Source organism: Trichoplusia ni, chromosome 6 (assembly GCF_003590095.1).
Source record: "Trichoplusia ni isolate ovarian cell line Hi5 chromosome 6, tn1, whole genome shotgun sequence".
Classification (NCBI taxonomy): domain Eukaryota; kingdom Metazoa; phylum Arthropoda; class Insecta; order Lepidoptera; family Noctuidae; genus Trichoplusia; species Trichoplusia ni.
Genome location: NC_039483.1, coordinates 138712 through 149453, shown reverse-complemented (window position 1 = coordinate 149453; position 10742 = coordinate 138712). Strand labels below are relative to the sequence as shown.

The 10742-nt window shown below is 36.0% G+C and overlaps 1 long non-coding RNA gene across 1 annotated transcript; it reads right to left on the bottom strand.

Annotated features, from left to right (window-relative positions):
- Positions 1-1066: 1066 nt before the first annotated feature.
- LOC113495336 lies at positions 1067-10736 on the bottom strand. Its single transcript, XR_003400708.1, has 2 exons — positions 10194-10736; positions 1067-1138 (listed from the first exon to the last, which is right to left on the bottom strand). It is a non-coding gene; the product is annotated as an uncharacterized LOC113495336 (long non-coding RNA).
- Between the last annotated feature and the right edge of the window lie 6 nt (positions 10737-10742).

Sequence of the window (10742 nt, the reverse complement as noted above, 5' to 3'; positions counted from 1 at the left end):
TGTTAAATGATTGTTGATTTGTGGATCTTTGCTATATGTATGTATGTTTTATTCGAGGTTTTTTTATTGAAGTCAATTTGTTTATGTTTATAGCTGTGTCTTTAGTACTAAATAACAAGTTATAAGAATTTTATAGTAGGTCGTTCGATGTGTGCGGAAATATTGATGAAAGTAAAATAATAGTATTTTATTCTGTTCCCTGATACGGAGTTAAAGTAGTTGTTAGTATACTTACTTGCCAATTTGAAAATAACAACAGTAGTTTGAATGGATATTATATAAATAGGAAAAGTGGAAAAAAAACAAAAACTCAATTTCAAAATAATATAAACATCTTTATTACCCCCTATATTATGCCTTTACTTGCTTAAAAATACATAATTTTCAAAATTTGTAGGGTGGGATCCTTTCTGGGCCTTTTTACCATAAGAAGGACGAAAGAGGTTATCCTTTAATTTTTATTAATTCAGTCTTAATTGGCAACACTGAATTTAAAAAATAGCCGCTTAAAGTTAATACAGTCTTATCTAATTTATCTACATAATAATAGAATATGCTAATTTAAGACGAAAATTAAACATAGAATCTATGAGCCAACAAGAAGCATTGGAAAAGCGTTGCAACTCTATTTACACTTTATCAAGCGGAAGGTATAACATGGTAACTCGAATTGTGTTGGAAGTTACGTATTCAAGGAGCCAAAATCATAAACTAGGGTCTTATATCTAATATTTTTTTCTATATATATGTTTGCGGTCAATTTTTGAAGGTCTCTCGAAATAATGTACAGTCTGTGTGAAGAAAACCATTCAAAATACCCTTTGCCTCTTTTTGCTTGTCATTCAATTTACTTAAACTAATAGTGATGTTACTTTTTTAATACAAAAATTAAAAAAAAAACTCATATCAACAAAGTAGCATCGGCTTACAACAAAATTATAATAATTTATATAAAATACAAATGCATGAAGATATGTGCAATTATTTCTTGTGAAAATAACATCAGTCGTATAAAACATTATTTACTAATGAGTATTTATCTTAATGAAGTAATGATGAGATTGGATTTGGTGATGGTGGAGATGAAGATGATGATTAGTGATGATGTGAGACTGAAGGCCGATGGTCGCGTTTACATCTGGAAAGAAAGAGAAAAACATTAGTTTCATGTTGTAGAAATACATCAATATTCTTTGGTAGAACAGTTTTACACAAGTGATACAGGGTTGGTCAAAATGAAGATTAATAGTACTAATATCATTAAGCAGAAGATTTTAATTTAAGCTGTAGTGAGGTGACAAAAAAAAACAGGCTTAGATAGCCCATCTATTGAGGAGGGCTTCAGAATATATACCATGTTAACATCCTGTTAATATTTTTTTTTAATGTGAGCGTTAGTTAAATAGAATAAAATAAAAAACGGTTTTTATTTTAACTAGGCACATAACATTATAATATGCAGCCAGTACTAATGCAAATAGAATGGTTTTTATAATTTGTATTTAAAATCGATTACGATATTTTTTCTAGCTCTGTCCCGCCTATCTGCAATGTTGCCATCTCTTTCTAACTGTCATAATATTTATTAAATATAATAAAAATAGAAGTTCTTTATGTAATATAATATGTAGTATCATAATATTATGAATGTTATACTTATTAAAGTCTATGCTGCTTACTTAAATGTCCTTTAGTTAATATTATCATTTGACACACTGTCAGCGTCTCGTTCGTCCATTTAGCCTTAAATACCTGTTGTAAGCTAATACATACTAAACTCGTCCTGTTTAATGTTGGTCACATGACACATGTCGTCAGGTGGTCGCCACAGACAATTTATAACTTTTTTTGTACGTACGTATTTCAGCAAACTAGTGCCAGTTTTATAGAAGTTTAGGTTATAGTATTAGGTTATTAAATAGTTTTGTTTCTGTTGTCTATGGATGTGTTCGATTTTTGTTTTGTGTGGTTGCCATACTTTTGTTAGTTTGTGATTTGGAGAGTATTAAAGTTCTTGTTTTACATATTTAAAATTTTATCCGCTCTTTTAAAAGTTTCAGTTGTTGTCACCAAACTCAAAAAACATCACTGCGGCATCCTCTTTGATTTTTATGACAATTGAACAATAACCATAAAGAATAATAGCTTTTTTGCAAAACGCCCGACCACCTAGGACAGCCGAAAACCATTGCAGTTTATTACAAGGCTGTTTTAATGCTTTTTTGGCAATGGCATTTTTTAACAATCCACATTGCAAAAAGTGGTCATTTGTTTCTAAATTGTTTCCATTTGTCTATTTGCACAAGTAATTGTTGGCGAATGGATTTTTGGGTCTTTGTTATTTAAATTGTTAAGGGCAGGTTGTTTTTTATCGTATCCGGACATACTATAAAAATTACACGCTCGAACCTTTTGCATGAACCTTAAAGATTCGGTTGGTATATTTTATATTTATTTCACGGACACGTAATTTTTTACGTATAAGTGATATTAGAACGTGGTACAACCCTAAAAACGTGTTTACAGGTTGATTTTAAATTTAGAATGCGAGAAACAATTGAGTTCGAAGTTTCGTTTTTCAAAGTTTCCGCCATTTGCGGATAAGACGTTTTCCTTTTTTTATCGAACGGCAAAAATGAGTGTATATTTAAAATTATAATGGTCGGCAGTTGTCAGGCTCTACATTTTAATTCACAATTGCCTCACATTCTGGAACACAAAGGATCTAGTTTTTAACGCGACGCATCCAATTACAATCTACTGATAAAGACACTAATTATAATAGAAGTGCACTGTGCGCTGCATGTCCCGCTCATGTCCTAGGGCAAAAAACTAGGCAATATTTCCCGGCATTTGTCCCAGTGCGCACCGGCCGCCAGTAGTCATCCTTGGCTGGGGCAGGCTCCGTGCACCTGTCATTGTTCAATTAAACCTGGCGACACATTGCCTTAAATAATCCCTCAAATTGTACACTCGCATACACTGTGTATCCAAAGAAAAAAATACTGTCTCAGTCCAGTATGATCATAAATTTAATAGTTTGACGCTAGTCGATAACAGATGGCGGTGCGCGGCTGGGCGCTGTTTTAGTATTCAGTTTCAGTTGTACATTATTCTTTTCTTAGTTGTGTTTTTTTATAATTAAAATATTACTCATCTCATCTCATTAAAACTAAGCATTGAATCGATTAAAGTTCTCGAGTTACGATCGTCATCTTGTGACCGCTCGGATCGTCAACTAGAACACTTAGTACCAGGCGAGCAGAATTGATAGGAGTTGTGCGTTTCGAACGTTCAAGCATCGTGCCTTCTCAGCAGTTCTGAATACCGAGTGCTAGTGTTAGTCACATGAAAGGACTTGCAGGTTCTCGCGACCTGCCTAAATGGGAGACTGGGATTTAAACCTGGGTTCATTTTTTTATTAATAAATACCATTCATGGTTTTGTTAGAAATATACCGAGAATACTTAAAAGCTTGTGTGGTAACATGATTATTAATACATTCGGATTAAATTTTCTTAATCCTTATCTAAAAAAAGAACACGGAAGCTAAAATAATGCCTTCCTTTATTGTAAGATCAAGAAAAGCGAGTTATCTTCAGCTTATTACGGGGAGACGAGGTACCAGGCTCGCAGAGATTGCGGGAGGCCAACTTGTGACGTACGAAGTTTCAATGTTGTAGCTATATACACAGACGTACGTGGGCTCGCTTGGAGGTGTGCGTGAGCGCGTGTAGGCGCGTCACAATCACAGCGACTGACGACATTTTGACGTAGGAAGCACTTTTCGATATTTTTTCTAGCAATTTAAGCTTTAGATTTAATTTAATCTGTTCTAGGTATTAACTAGTGGGTGCTAGAATTTTAAGTTTTTAATTGGGGCATTTAATTTTAGTAAGAGCCTAGTTTTAAGAATGTATAAATATAAAATCCGGCGGTAAGTATGCGTCGAGGCGAGGCGTAAAGCGACTTTTTTCTAATTCGTAAGGTTGACGCTCTCGTGTTCACACGGGGGCAAGCCTTCACACGTTCATGTTCGTTGCCTCTACGAACTGCCTATGCGGAAACACAACTTTGCTATTAACACGCGTTCCTTTACTATGAGATACTGCCACTTATGCACGTACATACATACATATTATACGTGTTGTACGAGGAAAGCGTTTTCACTACACAACACACAGGCATTCGACCAAATACACGTAGAATGAGAGCATGCGCTGTGTACGCATGTACATTTTGCACTTGTGTACGATTTTCCACATGTGAAAGTTGCGTTCATGTTGTGTTTCAGATTCGTTCGTGAGCAGTTTCTATGTTTCGGGTACTAGGCGAGCAGTAGCGTGGAGGAGTTTACGAAGTCACACACGTTCTAGTTTTGTTAGTGTGCGTTATCTAAATGTTGCTCTTATCTAATAGACACGACAAACACATCGGTAGATGTTTTGATTACGATTTGAATTTTAAAAATGTTCGATATTTGTTTCGCAATGGTTTTTGGTGCTAGCTCTTGCGAACGTGATAAGGTGGATGCACCGCGGCCCGCGAGAGTTGAGTGAACGCCTGTGCTCTCATAATATCCTAGTATATCTGCGTCCATTGCAGCCGTGTCAATGACTTTGATCGATGACGAATCTATCAGTAGCCAATGTGGCTGCCAGAAAACATAGAGGAAAAGGTATCGTCTATGACCAAAATTAACACCCACACCATTTTTAATAATGGCCCCATATTATTGGAATATGTGACATTGTGATCGCCACCCATTTAAATAAAATAGCGAAAGATTTTTTATGTCAAGTTCCCTCTAATTTGCAAATATAAAACGGTTTTTTGCAAGTTACATTTTTTCAACCAACTCTTTGCAGATTGTAGCAATTCGGGTAACTTATGTATTGTTTTGTGATGTTTGATTTTCCTGTAGATTGCGCACAAATGCAATCTCTACGTATTTGTTAGGTAACTTATCAGGGTTGCCACTTAGCAAGTAACGTTATAATAACCTTTATCCGGCTTTGTAATCGCCTACTTTAAATAAATAAGTGAAGTAAAATGGGGATATGAACGCAAAATGAGAACGACACTGTTTTTAATTTATTGGCCTGTCAATAAATCTTGATTTGGTTGAATTGCTCAATTGGTTCGCGGTATCTGTCGTAAGTTAACTTAATTGCTTATTGTCAGGCAATTTTTTACATTTTCGATGTTTTGTTTTTGCATAAAAATGTTTTAAGAGTAGTATGTACCGGGAGATTAAAGTGTAGCTACTTAAAAACAAAGTCTATGTATAACATTTCTTAAATTGTTGCTTTAAAAATGCGTACGAACGAGGTTAACACATAACGTAAATGGAATTAAAAAAGGAACAGCAAATCCAAAAATAGAAACAATGACATCCAGATATATGTGTTGCTATTCACCAAAACGTGTTGCTATATAAATAAATGGGTCGTCAAATAAATCAATGGTAAAAAAGAATAAAACTCCGATTCAAATGGAACACTTGAAAAAGGAACGTTCACGCGGATATTACGGCAAGCGATATGTTACGTAAACTGTGATGCAACTAAACTTGTATTGTAACAAGTAAGGTTGCAGATAAATATTTAATTTTAGGTGTCTGTGGCCAATATTTGACCCACTGACTGCATTTACTGACCAACACATTCTGTAAGTTCGACACGAGACTGCTAAATGTCAAATTATAAATTAAAATACGTAAATACTAAATGACATTTATATATTATCATCTCTATTTGTTTATGGTCGGTTGACTCTACAAAAAACCACATGTTTCCTTCTCTAAAACATTCTCAATCTAAACTGTCAAAATGTAGAATTTGGAATCGCAAAATAAGTTTAAATCAAATTTCTCCTTGACGCGGAAACACGTTATTACTAAAAACTTGATTAAACTAGCAACGAACATAGAAAAATAGCGTCTTGGAAATTAAAATAGTAATGACAGGTTACTTACATATCGCGTGCAACTATGAAAAGAAAAGTTTCCAAGGAAGATAAGCGGATAAAACAATGCAGTTTTTTAATTTCTAGATAAGCACAGAGTATAATGCCAATGAATTAATAAATCAGACTAGCTCGCGGTTTTTACATTTTTAAAACTATTACGTATATGTTTGCTGATTAGATTAATGACTTTAATGACGTCAATTTTTCGAATATCTAGATTCAAAATTGCGAATATTTGAGGTGGAAGAAACGTTTCGAAAGAATTACGCAAATGTCATACACACATCTATCAATCCTTTTAATTTTATATTGTGATGGTATAAGTGAAAGGAATCGTGCCATTTCAACGCTAATAAGTTAAGGAAACAGACAAATCTGTCATAACACAATTACTCAAGGCTGCATTCTTTTGTTTAACGACTGACGTGACATAAGACATTGTCGACTGCAAAAAGTAATCTCTAGACTCCAAAATGAATTGAACTGGCTTTAAATGGCGGATCTGTTCATTTTATTCAATAAATGTTAGTCGCTAATATGATTAATTGGTTAATGAACTCACAAGGATGAAACGATGACAGGAATGGTTGAAATATTGTTTCGACAATAATCATAGACAACTGTCAAAGGAAACATTCGTTCGAATATTAAGATTCAAATTCAAAAATGGAATTCGAAATAGGAGTTCCACGATTCATTGATAAGTAATTAAGCAAGTCGGGTATCTATTCGACAATATTGTATTATCTTTTTTTCTAATGTTTGGTCAAAGATATTTGTGTTCAAACAAATCGGAACTGGTTCTTTTCAAGTTTATTGACTCCACCAAAATTCTACTTACATTCCTTGTCTCATATTTTTGATAGAAAATTAAAAGTCATGTGTTTTTTTCTTTGCTCGTTAACGAATATGTTCATTAAATGATTCTAGATTTATTATCTATGATGTAGTTAATGCATGCCACGTTTGGATTAAGACTTTGGTATTTGCGTTTAACTTAGTTTATTAACTTTGAATTAAATAGTATCCAGACAGGCAAATTGTGGACGAGTGACAGTGTGTAATCTCGTAAAGATTAGTTCTATTTGCAGGCCGCTACCTGTAATGGATGAGCTAATATAAACTAATTATAGGAAAATAAATTGAGAAATAAGGTTTTAATCGAAGCTAATGATAAGATACTTTGTATAACTGTCACTTTCTGATAAATGTCAAACTGAATATGCGAGACAGAGAGATACAAGATCGATGCGCATTAAGTTTGACTTATATTTGCTCGAACGACAAGTGTATAGTACATTCCATCTGCTGTTAAGTATACCCAAATGCTAACAAGCAATATTCAAAAGCCGACGGCAAAAACTATAGTCAGAATATTCAAATGAGAATTTCGATTTATCTTTCGTGAGCAATAATACCTAGGAGAGCGTTATTAATGCGCGTCCGTAATTTGGCATGTCCCTAAATAATGATTTTATAGTTGCATAAACAAGGCGACACCTGCCCACCGTGGCACTGCCCACTTAATTATTTAAACATAAAACCTTTAATTAGACCTTCCAGCTGCCATACGACCTTGTACTGCACCTTTGTAATGCGACAAGCAGTATTTTGCATCGCAAAAAGTATACATTTTTAACTTCAATTCATGCGCTGTTTTTACTTGTAGCAGAAAAAAATGGAACGAACGTTCTTTGTTGATATTTTAAGAATCGATAACATTATTGGTCTAATTTGCATGTAGAACAGAATAATGAGTGGAGGTTTGTAGATGGATGCATCTGCCGGCTACCGTGCGGCCTGCTCGCGTAATGGTCACCTGGATGTCAAGCCTCACGTGTCGTGACCGAGCACCGCCACGCTGTGCAATTAGGTCCCCATAAAGAATAAGAATGAAACAGTTTGCATGGCTCGAGAAACGAACAGGTAGCTCGACTGAGTGAGTTGTATTCTTTCGTGTTAAACATTAAAGGAAACGTAATAGCTGATTATGTTAAACACACACATTATCTGGTCTTGAACCACAAATATGTCGGCAGGCGGCTGACGCGCGAACTCGACGAATAAATAACTCGCGATCGGTTATTTCAAACCGCGAATTAACCTCGACGCCCGATTCTTTATTTAAAAGTTCAAAAGGATCCGGTAATTTTATCTTTAACCTACAATTTTTAAATTAAAATGTTGTTCGATCTCTTTTCAAATAATGCATATTATTTCTTCACTTCGCTGCAAATTCCTGAGTAGCTGTCGCAACATTGATTGTTAAGTATGTGTGTCGTACCTGATTTCATGTTTTTACATAATGTTGTGAAGTCTACAGCAAATATCTGAAGCAAACACTTAAAAATATACTTATTTTACTCGACTCGAGTCAAAAATTGATTGGTTTGGGTCAAACGACTTTGTGTTATAAGTTGTTGTAACTATTTCTCTGTTCAATGACAATAATTTATGCACACGTAATGTCGGTAAAGGACGCGCAATAAATTGTCTATGGTTCGCAAGATATAAAATGATTAGATTAATTATTATCGTACATCAGAAACACGAAGGTATATTTTTTATTTACTCTACAGATGTATGTATCTATTCAAAAAGCATCGTTTTAGGAAACTTGTATCCGAGTTTGTCCGACCATATAACGAGTTTTATTACTCCTACTTGCCCTAAAAAGAGAAATAAAATACTTATTCTGACACAAGTTTATCACAATCAAATTACGCCACATTAAGTTACGACGCGACCAGCCACGACTATATTAAGTTACCAAAATAGATGGTTTGAGTTTAAATGGTCTAACAAAGGAAGAAACTAACGTGCGGAGAATATTATGAGCAAAAAATATGGCGGGCTAGGGTGGTAGTGACCTATGATGACGCAATGCCGAAAACAGGCCACAGTGCAGGCGACGAGCCCGCGCGGGTCAAGGAAGTTCATCGCAGAATATTGCTCAATCTGATACAGACATGTGCGATCCTAAATATCACGTACTCGTGATTCACCGTGTCATCGCTACGGCCGAAAAAAAAAACAAGCTCCAAATTCAAAAGTTTCCAAGTTCGTTTACGTAACTCTTCCGTGTTGCATTTGTCAAAAATCGAATATCGAACATCGAGACCGGTGTTGCAATTGTACAAAAATACATGGTACATAATCTAGGTGTAGTAAATTGGTTTTGGCGTGGTCGTGGTAAGTAACGACATTTTTTGATGTCGCCGAGGAGCGAGGTGGATCGTGTCCGCGTCTATTTTGAACTCCCGATCGGACGTTCGCCCGTTGTTGAACTGGAATAATTCGGCAAACACAGGCACATTACGCGCTTGTTAATCTCGAGATATTATGATACGTGTTGGGCCGTGTGCCGATTATAAAATACCTTTCCGCGTACTCGTCTACACGCGGTGTAAGTATTACTTGTTCATACAGATAACTAAAGTATTAGTATATAAGTCAGAGTCAGGTTATGTATTAAAGGAAGTCGATTCTGAAACTATATTGCCGGTAGATTCGTATCAGATAATTGAATAACTGCGTACCAACAAACGTTTATACCTTGTTTTTAAAAAGTAGTTTTTTTTTTGTTTTCGCGAATTAAGGGACACAATAATGATAATTAATTATAGTAACGATTACATTCGCAATACAAATGAGCGGTGTGTTGTGTTTACGCGAAGTGGACGCAAACATGCAGAGATGGCTCGCGGCTGTGTGGGTGCGACACTTCGCTTGTGTGGGTGTGTAGTCTCTGTGTGTGTACGTGGAAGCGCGCGATGAAATAAAATATGTCCGGTCAATGAACTCGCGTCGGTGCCATAAAAATCGCGATACTGGCCGAAATTCGGACAGAAAACAGAATATTCAACCTTATAATTGAGTTTAAAATATTGTTTGTGACAGCGTTTAGGTGTAGCGCGTGATCTAAATTCAAAGTTATTTGAATTTGGGTTCCAAAATTAGTAATATGGCGACCGGGGAAGAGGAAGGATTACAGCTGTGCAACGAACTTTAATATGCAGCGTGCAGCTCTCGTGTCCGCCGCCGCGACAGCTGTCCGCTCGCTCTTTGTCTTACTGCACCCATCACTGAATCCTAATTTTGACCAACCCTTAAAATGGAGATGCCTGTCAAGCACAATAGGGCCATGCCTTTTAAACTTAAAGTTGACAGACATCTCAATGAACACACAAAAGTTTATGTAAAAAGTATTTAAGCATACTCACTTAGATTGAAATGTAGTGTTGTCCAAAGTGAACCAGCTTGTTGCAAAATGTTTTTCTCTCCATAAGGTGGATGTTGTTTCTATGGGTGTACATTTCCGGATTGCACGCGGCGCGCGAGTCAGCTGATTTCCATCCAATGACCTTGCGTACACGTCCTCCCTTCATTTTATTCATAGTATTTACAGGCGATGAGTTGTTTATCGTTCAGTGGCCAGGCCGGGGCGGAACCCTGCGCTTGCGACACGACGAGGTCTCCCGCGGACTGGTGCCAGTGTATATTCTGCGTCTTCCGCAACACATCTTGTCTCATCGGAGATGGGGTTTAGTATATTTCCGTGGGGTCTAAACCGATCATTTTCGCGTTTAGTATTGCCCGGTAGGATCGAGTACTTTTGTATCCATTTTTATAAGATTCTAATAGGATTTGGACGAGTATGGGGTAGAAGTTAGTACTGACCGGTGGGGTCCAGAGTGGAGTCCATGTTTCAGTTTTTTTAATAAAGTCCAGTTGGGTCCAGTGTTAGTATATCCATGTTAGCACAGTCAACA